Source organism: Drosophila obscura, unplaced genomic scaffold, assembly GCF_018151105.1.
Source record: "Drosophila obscura isolate BZ-5 IFL unplaced genomic scaffold, ASM1815110v1 contig_150, whole genome shotgun sequence".
Lineage (NCBI taxonomy): Eukaryota > Metazoa > Arthropoda > Insecta > Diptera > Drosophilidae > Drosophila > Drosophila obscura.
Window position 1 is genome coordinate 7,441,139 of NW_024542736.1, and position 13,183 is coordinate 7,454,321.

The window sequence follows — 13,183 nt, forward strand, 5'->3', positions numbered from 1 at the left end:
GCCTTGGCATTAAAGTTGATGTGATTAAGTCGCATTCCATTATTTATTAAAGCGCTTGAGGCACTGATGCCGGATTAGGGGGTTGGGCGGCTGTTCGGATCGGTGGAGTGTGTTCGGTCGGTGGGAGGGGGGGCATCAAATTTATTTACGTATTTTTACGTTGTGTCGTGAAATTTGTGTTGATTGTTTGGTCGCTGGGTCAGGGTCCTGCTGCTGCTGCTGCTCCTTGGCCTTTCACTCAATCTCCTCCAGAATTACCCCGTTCCCCGGACCTTTCTAGAGGCTACCTCTTGGTAGCATTCCACCCCCCCGGGTGCTTACATGTGGTCCATTTGTTTGTTGGCTACATAAACATAACAAACTCGTCGTTAACTTTTTATTTGTTGCTCTTGTTGTGCCCTCGCTGCTCTCGTTGTTTCTTTCTTTGTTTGTTTGTTTGTTTGTTTGCTAGTCGCATTATTGCGCACTTCCCCCCACCCTTCAATGGGATGGCCGTCCATTGACCACGCCCACAATGCGTTACAAATAAGCGTATTATGGAGCCGCTTGTCCTGCGGAATGGACAAAAGCAAATCCTTGACACGCTGTGATAAGGATTTCTTCATTTTTTATCTTCCCCCAGGGAAATAAAGTGAAAAGGTTATAAAACAAGCAGCCCAGCAGTAGGAGCAGGAGCAGGAGCAGGAGCAGGAGCACCGAACGAGCACCAGGACCGACCACAGTCAGAGGCAGTCAGAGATTCAGGCTAAAACGCAAAAGAAATCAACTCCGGAGTAGTCGAGTCGACACGATGGCTTCGTCTTGCTGTTCTTAACTACCTCAATGCTTTGTACACTGTACATGTGTGTGAGTGTGACTGTGTGTGTGAGTGTCCGAGCGGGCACTCAATCCCTCAACTTAACCCAACCCACGCACTTTGGGTTGTTGGATTTTATTTGCCAAGTCGTTATTATTTTTAGACACATGTCTTTTGTTTTTGGGTCACATGTTAACCGGAAAAAGGGATGCGTGAGTGAGTCCACAGTGATTCGCTGCAAGACAGTGATCACTCCCTTGGACTAAAGCTGACTGACTACTCGTACTAATATCCGAGCATATCGATTACAGTTCGAGTGAAATGAAGAGCATTGCATTGGGAATACGATTCCATCATCGCCGTGACAGAGATAAGCCGAGACAACAAATCACTTGCAACGCTTTTTGATGTTCGGCTCACGCTGCTGGGCTTTGTCCTGTCTTGTTACACTGTTGACCAGATCGGGCACTGACAATGACAGCTCATTGTCCACCGTACCCGTTATCCCTTTCAGCTAAGCCACTGCCCGACTGGATGCTGCTGCTCCAGCTCTATCTTCTACTGCCGCCTCAACACTGAGGGACAAGTTATCAACTTAATAGTATTGTAATTATATATGCAATATCCATACTTATATTAAAATGATTTAAGAAGAGTTCTTTGAGCTCATAGCAGATCAAACAAAATCTTCAATCAACAAATCATTCATTAAATTCTGATAAAATATCGATACATAAATCAACCTTCAATTTTCCTTTAAATGTTCTGGATCTTCAAATGTTCCATCCCCAATTTTGACTTGGTTTGGGCAGCATCTTCCCATACTTTTTTTCCAAGTGTACTGCTTCTGATATTCTTTCTGTTTCTGTTACTGCTTCTGCCACTGCTGCGGGTTACGTTACGGGTATGGGTATGGGTATTCCAGTAACTCCCATCTCATCTCCTTTCTCCTGTCTGTGTAATAAGAATAAAATGTTTTTGTGTGTGCGGTGGGAATGGCAGCAAAAGGCAGGAGCAGAAGCAGAAGCACCAGCAGCAGCAGCTCCGACGCTTGTTGTGGTCCCATAAGTCCAATTCAAATGTCCTTTTTTATACATTTTCATTTCAACTGTGATTCTCTGTTTGCCCTTGTCTCCGTGTCTCTGTGTCTCAATGGCGGTGCGTCGCCCTTCGCCTGTGTTTTATTTGCGAGTGTAAACCGAAGACGAACGGGAAGGCGAGAGTGCGAGAGCGGGCGGGCGACGAGTGCATGCAGCGAGTTAATGGCTAATGTCATGTTCCGGACTTAACAACAGCATTACAAACGAGCCTGGCCAAGCAACGGCAACCTACCAACGCCATTGGACGTTGGACAATGGACAGACGACGACGGACCGGCGGGCAAACAACGGTCATCTGCAGTAACTGGAGCAGCAGCTACGGCAGAGCTAACCAACCAACCAACAGCAGAGACATCAATTGTCCATAAGAAAAGGTTGCGTATACGCAGCGTTGTCCGACTCTAGCCGGTACCCATTGAGTGCACAACACACACAGACATCACACATTTCGGTATACTGGACTGGCTGTCCTTCTGCTGCCTTTATGTTTCGGTTGTGATTTGCAGTCATAAAGCGAAATTACAGTTATTGTTGTGGCCAGGCAGGATGGGGATGGGGAACGGGAAGGGGAAGGGCAGGGAAGGACAATCTCCTCCCATTCCAAAATCCCCCCTCAGCCGACGAAGGTTAATAAATATAAAAAGTTGGGTTAGAGCTCTCCATCTGCTGGCCCTCGACCATTGCCCGCCATAATGACCAGGCGCCTCCTGCTGCTCCCCCTTTCTATCTAATTTCATTTTATTTTTGAGTTAATTAAAGCTGCACGTTATTGTCGTTACCTTGGCTGCCTGGATATACCTGGAAATGCCTGAACGTAGCTGTGCGATGTGTCTCACGTCTTCCTGGCCATTCCGATTGAGCCATTGTGAGCAGGACAAAGCCTGATTATCAGTAGTACTGGACCAGGGCTCTCTTTGTATGGCCCATTCCGAACCTGACCCCCGGATAGCACGCAGTATACGCAGTACATAAAATAAATGTAACAGCAGCTGAGGTCAGGCCATGATGTAATGGAAAATATGGAAATCAAACCAAAGAGAGCACAAAAGCTCGTTAAAATGTATAGATTGAATGTGTCATGGATTCTTTTGCACAAAAAAAAGAGACACAACGACAGCACATGAACTTTGCCTTTAAATGTAGAAAAATAAAAAAATAAAACCATAAATTTATATGAAGCTCTCTGGGGGTTTGCCCAGTTTCGTTTAAAAGAACATAACTACCGAAAAGTGATTCAAGGCAGACACACCGAAAATCTCTGGTCAGCAGCTGAGTTCAGTGTCCCAGTCATCAGTTATTTCTATATGTGCATTTAGCAGCATCTGTGACACATCCGAAGGCCTTTGGCACACGTAATAATTTGCACTCATAACCAAATGGCCGAGAGAAGTCTCCTGAATGGATGTTCACCCAATCAATATTAAATTGTGAGCTCTCACTACACTTGATGGCAAGACGGAGCCTGGGCATGGAGCAGGCGGACTCTGGGACTCCCCGACTGGGGAATGAGACTTAGACTGAGCCCAACTGTGCCAGACACATTTTGCCAGGCAAATGGAGCGTAGAGAGTGTGTCCACATAACTGGCCCACGAACCGCATTCCCACTCCTGATTATACAATCTCCCACAGGTGTCTGTCTGGGTGTGAAAGGGTCTGGGTACTGGTTAGCGGCAGGGATGCCTGACCAAGTGACAAACCACAAAAGGCTCTGACGTTAACTTTAAGCATTATCTACTTACTTGACGCACACGCAACGCACCGCAAATGTTGCTAATTCTGCGGTTATGTCTGCAACAGTTGTGCGTCAACGGAACAATGTCTGAGTCATGGAATAAGTGGAGTGGGGCGGGGGCGCTCGGTTTATGGGTGAACAACTATGTAATAATAATGCGCCGTTTGCGGCTGCCTTTGAGTCGTCACCGCAAATCAAAGTCATGATCTAACCCAGCCACCCACGTTGCCACCGCCAGCTGCCCTCAGCAGCCCCTCAACCATTCGGCCATTCGCCGAATGTGAAATGCCATCTGCCACTGACGCTGCCGCTGAAACTGCCTAATGAAGTTCAAACAGTACTCGGCTATTGTTGCTCCACCTGCTGCTCTCGCCCTGCTGCCGGGTGCGTCAGTTGGTTTTTCCTTGCCCTGCGAGCGGCAACTGTTGCGGTGGTCAAACAGCAGCAAGTCAATCTATGATAGACAAACAAGACGCAGGCCCAGGCACAGGCACAGGCACAGTGGCCTAAGAATGTATTTAAAGCATTGAAAAACATTTTAGAGATTCGAGAAATTAATTTGTATACGAACTTTTGTCAGAATTATGGTTGAAAATATGTAGTTGATCTATTTCATTTCAGATTTCTTTAGTTTAGGCAGATTGTTCAATAATAAATAATAAAATAATAATTATTTTAGATTCTTTTATTTATACCATCATGGATCGTATAACCAATCGATCTCCTTTAAACATGAAACAAGTTGGGAATCAAAAGTATTTTCCCTTTCACTTTGCTTGCTACAAATAGCTGAAATTAGCCCACTGTTCCGTGTGATATGGTCTAAGCCCAACAATTGCTGTTACCACCTCGAATCGCATCAGACCTCCGCACCTAGGTCTGGGCCTGGGCCTGGACTTGGGCCATGTTTGCACAGCCAGTGATGCATGTCAGGAGCAGGCTGCTGCCTCCACGAAGCTTCCTGGACATGATGCGGGCAGAGAGCGACAGGCAGCAGGCCAACGAGCCTATCACAATATGCGACACAGACACGGACATCGTCATTGCTTGTGCCGGTGCCGGCGCAGTTGTAGTTGTTGTTCTTCTATTGGGTGGTCGTATGTCTGGACTCGGCATTAAGCTTAACACTAAGCCCAGTGCAGGGCCCCGGAAAATTGCAATAATATTGTTTGAGTGCAGCGGCCGACTACGCTCGGCTATGAGCCGCTGCAATCTGCCATCTGCTGCTGCTGCTGCTGCTGCCGCTGCTATTGCTAGGGGTCATCGTCGTCATCTGCTATCAGACGTCTGCCCCCACCTTCACAAAGTTCAATGTTAATTTTGGACATTTACCTGTGCTAATATTGGTCACACGCACACCTACAGACACGTGTGGGCTTGGCACGCGTTTCTAATACCTTCTGGTCCAGGGCAGACAGGGGTTTTGGATCGGACTGGTCGGATGGTCTGGCTGCCACTGTTATTCCACTGTTCCCACAGTTGTTGGTTTTCTTGCAACCCATTCCAAAGGCAGCAGCCACAAAACCACCCACCGCAGTACACACCCAACCCCCCAGCCACCCATTCAACCATTCACCACCCATCGAGCATGCAATGTTGTTCTTTCTGATGTCGTTTGTTTTTGTTCGAAATTGCGCCATCAGGAATATGCACAGGTGCATTTTAGCACAATAAAAACGTAATTGCTGGCAATTTAATGCTGTTGTTCTTTCCCTGACCACGCCCACCCCCTTACTGGGCAGACACGCCCTCGCGTGTCGTGCAAGTCAGGCCAGAAATCAAGCCAGAAATCGCACTGAATTGTTCAACTTATTGACAGACTTATACGCGTGGATGGCACTGAATATTAGCTCGATATTTGATTAATGTACTCTTTAAGCGTTTTTAAATTGTAAGCCAGAAAACACAGAAAAAAAAAAATCGAGGCGAGGCGAGTGGAGTGGAGTGGAGTGGAGTCGAAAGTCAACCCTTTTCAAAAAGCGAGAGTCCCAGAATAATTTGAACCCCTCTTGGCAGCATTTCAAATCGAAGTCATCCGCTCGTTTTTCACTTCGTCTTTGGCTTTTGCTTTGCGCCTAATTAAATTTGGCATAAAGTCCCTTTTTTTTATTGCACCGCCAGCCATTCACCCAGACCCACCCATCGGTCGAGGCGAGCCAGGAAAATTACAAATTGCCGAACTTCATACAAAAAAGTTTGCCCATTCAAATGTTATTGGATACAGATACTCGCACATTTGGGTCTGTGCCCGACGTTCTGCCTTTTCCTTTCTTTTTGGTTTCCTTTCATTTGGAGCCATCTTTTTTTCCATGCAAATAATTTCAAAATTGAAGGGCAATTAATCACAGACACTCGATTGCAAATGAGATACAAATTTGTAAGGGCACCGCCCATGGCTCCGCCAACATCGAGCCTGACTTCTAAATGAGAAACCCCTGTTAGGACCGCGGAAATGATACAAAAAAAAAAGGTAAAGGCCTGTACAAAGGGAATTCCCAGCAGCACTAAAAGTTAAATAAAATACACAAAAAGGGCGCAACTAAATGGACATTTATTTATTTATCCAAGCAACTTTCATTAGTCGGTCAGCCGTGAAGAGGGTCGAGGGTCTGGATACCTCTTTAAAACGTGACCAGGCTTAGACAGACATTCAATTTGATCCCCATCCTGACCATCAAATTGAAAACAATTAGGCAGCCACACAACGCTGTACCCTTACAGTGCCTGCCGCAAGTAAAGTTACCGCCAATGAAAAGTAGTTACTGTGCAAGGGAAATATAATGTAGCTTTAAAAGAAGATTATATTTGCGCATACGAAAATTGAGATGCCCTGCCATATCTAGAGGCTGTATTTTTATGATTTGAATATTTTATATTTTTTTAATATTAGAATTCCAATATAGATGTTCTGGTCTTAAAATTTTGTACCAATTTTAAATAAATAATTTAAATAAATATCGATATTTAGATCTTATATTTATGGGACAATAATATCATATTTTAATATTACTTACTTACGAAATTAAAAAAATATACCATCCCAAGCTGTACGCATAATATCTTTAGAAAGAGTATAAACAGGAAGTTCAATCTTGCCGGCCAGTCCCGGACCGGGCAATGGCATTGGCCAAAGCCAAAGCCATAGTCGTAGCCGTAGCTGTAGCCAAAGTCGTTTTCCTTGGTGTCCTCGTCGCCGGAGCGCGTGAAGTTTCCATTGCTCGAGCTTTGGCAATGTAAATCCAATCCGGCGTGCAGCCATCATGCGGTTAACACTTCGTATGACATAAATTACGAAAGTTTGCACATACTTTTCCACACACAGCCACAGCAACACCATGGCCCCCCTTTTCCTGATTCTATGTGCATTGCCATGGGCATATTCCTTACCAAATAATGCTTGCCAGCGTGCAAAATGGCTTTCAACGGAGTTAGGGGAGTTTGGTCTCTTTCACTCTCGTCGTGGCTGTCTCGTTCGCTCTCTCCTAATGCCCTCTCTCTCTCTGGCCATGCCCCCCTTCTAAAACAAAAGCCTGTGAAGTGTGTCTGGCATTCTTTCATTTCGGCTTTGGCGTGGCGTTTTGAAAAAGTTTAAAAGTTTACCCAAGATAAAGGAAATATATATCTATATATACCTATATATATATATGTGGCATACGCATATACGTATGTAATTTTAAATTTTTCGCGAATGTATGTATCTGTATGTGCATTTGTGTGCGTAAGCCATACGCATTTTACGGCTGCGAGAGTGCACAGTGACTCTGAGGCGTGTTTTTCGAAATTTCTTGTTGTATTGAAAAGATCATACTTTTTTAAATTGATCTCCACTTCTGAGGGCAGGAACATAATGAAAATGTGGTCCATTTCATCGACATATTCTAGCATATTGTTTATCCTCGCCCCACTGTGCCTCACATTGGCGTTGGTGCGTGCCTACAACGCCTTTATGAGCCGACGGGATCAGTTGGCGGGCCGGGGCTCCTCTGCAGCACAGAAACAAAAGTTTTCCCTTTCGGCTGCTGGCCGCTCTGCCTGCTCGTGTGTGTGTGTGCTTGTGCACTTAACACTTTGCACACGCACACACATGCACGCATAACTGTCCCATAAAGTTAACGGCGCATAGAAAAATGGAAATTTTTATTAGATTTCGATTTTCGTTTCTTGTTACCCTCCGCATTTCAGTTCGCATTTTTGTTCTTTTGGTTTTGTTTAAAATGTTTATAGTCGCAATACATTTGTAAATGTTTGCCATCATTTTATATGCGCGCATTACGCTGTATCGTACATTGATATTGTCTCCGTGCGTGCCGATGCCGATGCCACAGAGCAGAGCAGAAAGTTCAAGGCTGCGGCTCATATGGCCATGCCAAAGGATTCCTTCAATAAAATGTTTCATTTGTAAACGAAATGGCAAATTGTCGGGCAAATGATGTGGCAGTGGCATGTCCCGTTACCAAAGTGCACCCAAGTGTTAATTAGTGGAGCCTCAATTCAAAAATTGGTTACTTGACAGATTAAGTGCATTTTCAAGTCCTTCAATTGTCTATTTAAATGCTTCCCAACTAATATGTACAGAGCAAAATATCGTGAGTAACAAACGCTGATGGCCACCTGATAACCCAATGAAAACTTTAAATATTATAGAACGAAACATACAAACCATACAAAGCAAACACTAACTGATTAATCAAGCAAACAAAATGCAAAGCAAATCAAAGATTAGGTGGAATCTGAGCCCAGCTAAGCCTCACCTCACCGACAAAGCCCCAGCCAAAGGGCACAAAATGGCTTGTAAAACGCCCTGTAAGACAACAATTGAAAAGAATTACCTCCGACCCGACTACGAGTGCCACACACTCACATGCAGACACAAAGACAGACAGACAGACAGAAATGTATGCAAAATGCTTTTTGGCAAAGAGGCTAACAGCGACTACTTACGGCTCTATGCTGGGTGTTGCGGGAACAGGAAGGCCATGGCCTCCATTTGGAGGCACCAAATGGAGGGCAATGCCGAAGGCAAACGTAAACTCTTCAATAATTGAACGTGTAGTCATGAGGAAGCGATAAAATCGAATTGCTTCCTTAATGTGTGAAATTGATACAGGAAACAATTTTCCACATTGTTATGGCTCGCACATGGTGCAAAAGGCATCGGCATCGGCATCAGCATCGGCATCAGCATCAGCATCGACATCGGAATCGGTATTGGGTACTATGCGTACCGGGATTGGCCTCTTCATCGGTGACATAGGCACGGCATCAGTCAGTGGGGTGTTACTCCGCAATGTTGGTACAGGAGACATGCCATCGGCATCGGCATCGGCAAGCGGGGCATTACAGGACTTGCGTGCGCTCAATTTCAAGTGATTTGGCCCGACACAAAGCCTTTGGCTCGGTTGGAACTTCTAACTCACTCGCTAACTCTGGCCAAATATTATATTTCAAAGCGCGCCCGACCACTCGATACATTCAATCTCCTCCTCAGCCATCCGATCCCGGCTCAGTCACTCCCTGCGGTCCACGGTCCATCAGCGCATGCAAATATGCTTTTGAATTGGTTTACGGCCACTGGAGCGCGCACATTAGGAGCTAGAGTGGGACAGAACTGGAGTCCTGCTCAATTGCATGTCCACTCCTTGATGCTGATGATGCTGCTGATGATGGTGTTGTTGTTTGGCCAGGTTCTCTGCAAGCTTTTGCTAATGGCGTGGCTAACACGATTTGCGGCGAGCCCCGGCATCAGTAGCCGGCAGTCGGCAGCCGGCAGCCGGCAATAGGAAACCGAGAATCGGGCTGAGTTGGGTTGGGTTGGGTTGGACTGGGGCCAGACCGCGAGTTTCAATTGCGGCCGGCTGGATCTCCTTGTGATGTGGCGGTCGGTGAAAGGAAATGGATGGAAATGATGAGCAAAATGCAATGCCTGATCAAACATTCCAATTGGTTGGCTGTTCAAAACGAAACGAGAGCAGGTCCTATGCCTTGTGCCGAGTGCCTCGTGCCTGGACATGGCACAGGTTGAGGCTGAGTCTGAGCTTTTGTCTCCGGCTCGGGTTCGGACCTCGACCCCCTAATGTGCGTCAATTTAAAGGGGCGTGCAAGCCGAGAATATTAACAACGCGACAACTGCGCGTACATCGGTAACAGCAGCGGCAGCAACATCAACAGCAGCAGCAGTGGCAGAGGCCAGGTCTAAAACATTGTTAACTCGTAGAGCCGTGTGCCGTTTACATAGCTCAGTGCACCGTGTGCTGGGACCGGGCTGTGTGGGGCTGGGCTGGGAATAGCACGAGACTGCGTCACCGGCAAGATGGGAAAACGACGCGCCGTTGCGCGACAATTTTCCGCTTGAATTACGCTCCCAGTTCATGCTTCGTTTGCACAAGCCAAGCAGCGGCACACGCAGGGAACTGGGATCAGAATGGGCCTGGGCAACTGGGAAGCTGGGAAACTGGGAAAGAAAAAATAAATAAGCGGTAGCAAATTTCCATTTTTGCCAGGCCAAAGCGAAAGCCACTCAACGGAGGTGGGGGGGAGTGGCTGCAGGGAGGGGCACGCACCCTACAGGTGCAGGTGCGACAGGCGCCGCGACAATCGACGGTTGTTACTTTGGCTCCTGCTGCCTGGACCCGAACCCTGGCCCCGGACCTGAACCCAGTCCCACGTGGCCCTTGTTCCTTCGCTTCTTTCGCTGTGCTGGAATCCTCCTTTATACTAATTCTCCCCAGAGATAAGCCCTATGCAAATAATGAAAAACTATAAAAACTCATGTGCGGCCAAGCAAAGAGAGAGCTGGGAGGGGAAGGATGCCGGAATCTGGTTACGTTACAGACAACGGGGGACGGGACAAGAATGAGCCATGGAAATAATATCGGCAAAATAAAAATGTGCAAAAAGGCGGAAAATAATTCAACTAAACAATATACACGTATTTACATAAATGGATGAAGCCGCTATATTCAATTACCCCCCCACCAAACGGTGCCAAGACCGTTGAAATGTCTTGCTCAAGGGGAGCAGGGTAAATGGATATCCTTAGTCAGGGGAACATTTCAACACGAACTGGAACTTAGATGTACGACTTTTGGACTGAATAAACAAACAATGAAATGTTAAAGTCGTAAATATTAAGTGGTTGAATTAGTAAAAAATAGTTTTAAATAAAAGTATCATTATTCAAGATGCTTTGAAGATGTAAGATGTATTAGGTAAAATACACAAATCCAAAATACAGCCCTCGCCCAGTACTACGCACTGCAACTAATCCTCAAATATTTACTAATCCTGAACTAGCTAGCCATTTCCTATTTAGCCTCTGCCAATTCTGATAATTCTATACTGTAAGAGGCAGCCTTGAATCAAAATTGAAATCTCTGCCCTGACAATAGCATTTTGGAGTGGAGGTGAAGCCGACTTCCGACCCTCCCATGGCCGGGGATGAGGCGGTGGATGGGTCTGTGGAAGTGGCTGTGGCTGTAGCTGTAGCTGAGGTCTCTGCAGGGGCTGCTGCTGTTTGCATATCAATTTGGGAATAAGCAACTGGGAGCTGACGGCATTTGTGTCAACAACTGTTTGGTATGCGTGGCATGCGGCTCGATGAGGTTGCCGCCCGGCCACATACAAATGAGTCATTGTGGGTCACGTAGCGCTCAATAGGTCAACGGGTCATAACAGATTCGCTTCGATATTTGTTATCGATGAGTTGTTCCGGCTGTAATTAATAAACAATGACCACCGACTGCTGGCTGCTGGCTGAACCCCGGGGCCAGGCACAAATTCAACGAATTAACGAAGAAATTAAAAAGTAATTTCTGCATAATAACAGAGCAGTCGTGGGGAAGGCAGGGCAGGCGGAGGGTGTAGGCAAGATATTTGCAATTGTCACTTGAAAATGTTGCGCATGCAAATGAAGAGCATGATACTGGAAGTCGCACTGCTGGACCGATCTCGGACCCATCGAAGGTTCGGGGGGTATCCGTAAACGGCGATGGTGGTGGCGGCGTCTTTGACAATGATGCCAACTGCCGGATGACTGCTTAGCTCCCAGCGCGGACCGGGGGGGGGGAGCGGAGAAGAATAAGAAAAGTTGAAACTTTTAATTTGATTTGCAGCATTTTAATGGATTTTAATGAAACGCAAACAGGCGACGACTGCACCAACGGCAGTGGCAGCAAAAAAAAACTCAAGCAGAAGGACACTCGAGCCGCGCGTCGCGTCGCTTCTCGTCGGGAGAAACTTTGACAAATGCCAAAGCGCGAAAAATTCACTTCACTTTATTTTGGATCTTCTCTTTTCGGTAACTTAGACGCAACTCAACTCCGGGGGATTCGTCTCACCCAGCGGAACTTCGACTTGATGTGCGCACTGTCTGCGTTTCCTTTTCTTAATTGAAAATGTTTGAAATTCCATGCCAACTGGCAGGCTCGGGCTCAGGCTCGAAATAAACACCAGAAAGTCACGCGAAAATCAGAAGAAAATAATGCAGAATTAATTTCAATTAAGTGTACTGCCGAATCATGAATTTGACAGCCAGGCGTCATAAGTCATGCATGTATTCGGGGGTTGGCGGACGTCGCGAAGTCAGGCAACCGACTCAGGCGTTGTCCTGCTAATTAAAATCACATAAATTACGCATACGCCATGTGGCGCCGCGTCAAATGGAGCGAAAATTTCAAAAGTGGCGCATTCTTGATCAAAAGTCCATGGCCAGCTAATTTGATTAGCTCGAAGCGCCTCACTGGGGTCCGGTCCGGTCCGGACTCATTAAGTGGTCCTGGCCTTTGTCAGCTATCTTTTATATTTTTTGTGCCTTCCGTCTTCTTGTCATCTTCTGGTTGTCGGAGCTGCTGCGGAGTCTCCCTTTTCGTGTTCGTCATGGCCCATCTTCAGGACAGAACTCATGCAACATTTAGTGGCAACTAATTGCAGCAGCATTGAAATTAATTATTTAACCCTTTTTATTGTTTAAGCTCTCTCGGCTTTCGGCTGTCCGTTGCCTTTTTGGCCCGGCTTTCGGTTTCGGCTGTGCCGAGCCTCATTAGCATAATTAATTGTGCAAATTTGCGTAGTTAAACAAGTTATTATTTCAAATTAAACGAGTACATTCCATCACTGGCAGGGGTGTGGAGAACCTCATTCTCTGGGTATTTAATAGAATTCCATTGTTTATCGCAGGAACAAGTCCCCTGAAAGTATTGTGTAGAGACGTCGACCTTTACTGTTCTGCACTGAAAATTACTCTGTCGAACCAAGCATTAAATCTATCCGAAAATTATCTCATTTTCCACACAGGTGAACCACCACAAAGCTATAGACAATGGAATGTTCTTTCACAACACATCTCAATACCGAACCTCAAACATCTATTGCCTGCTTTCGGGAGCCGACCAGACGAAATCCCCTTATTAAAGGCTTACAGCTCCTGCCGTACCACAACCCAGGGCTTACTGAACGCGACCCGATGCACATATTGAACACATGTATTGTCTGCAGACCACCACCGACGGTCGGGGCATTGGCATTCAATTAAAACTCAACCGACCACATTGGGTAGT

At 46.2% G+C, this 13,183-nt stretch overlaps 1 long non-coding RNA gene across 1 annotated transcript in view; it reads left to right on the forward strand.

Moving 5' to 3' along the window:
• LOC111066887 overlaps positions 1 to 13,154 on the forward strand; it is a 24,620-nt gene extending 11,466 nt beyond the window's left edge. Inside the window, exon 3 of the long non-coding RNA XR_002607108.2 lies at positions 12,921 to 13,154. This is a non-coding gene — a long non-coding RNA (uncharacterized LOC111066887). The remainder of the gene's footprint in view (positions 1 to 12,920) is intronic.
• The last annotated feature ends 29 nt before the right edge of the window (positions 13,155 to 13,183 follow it).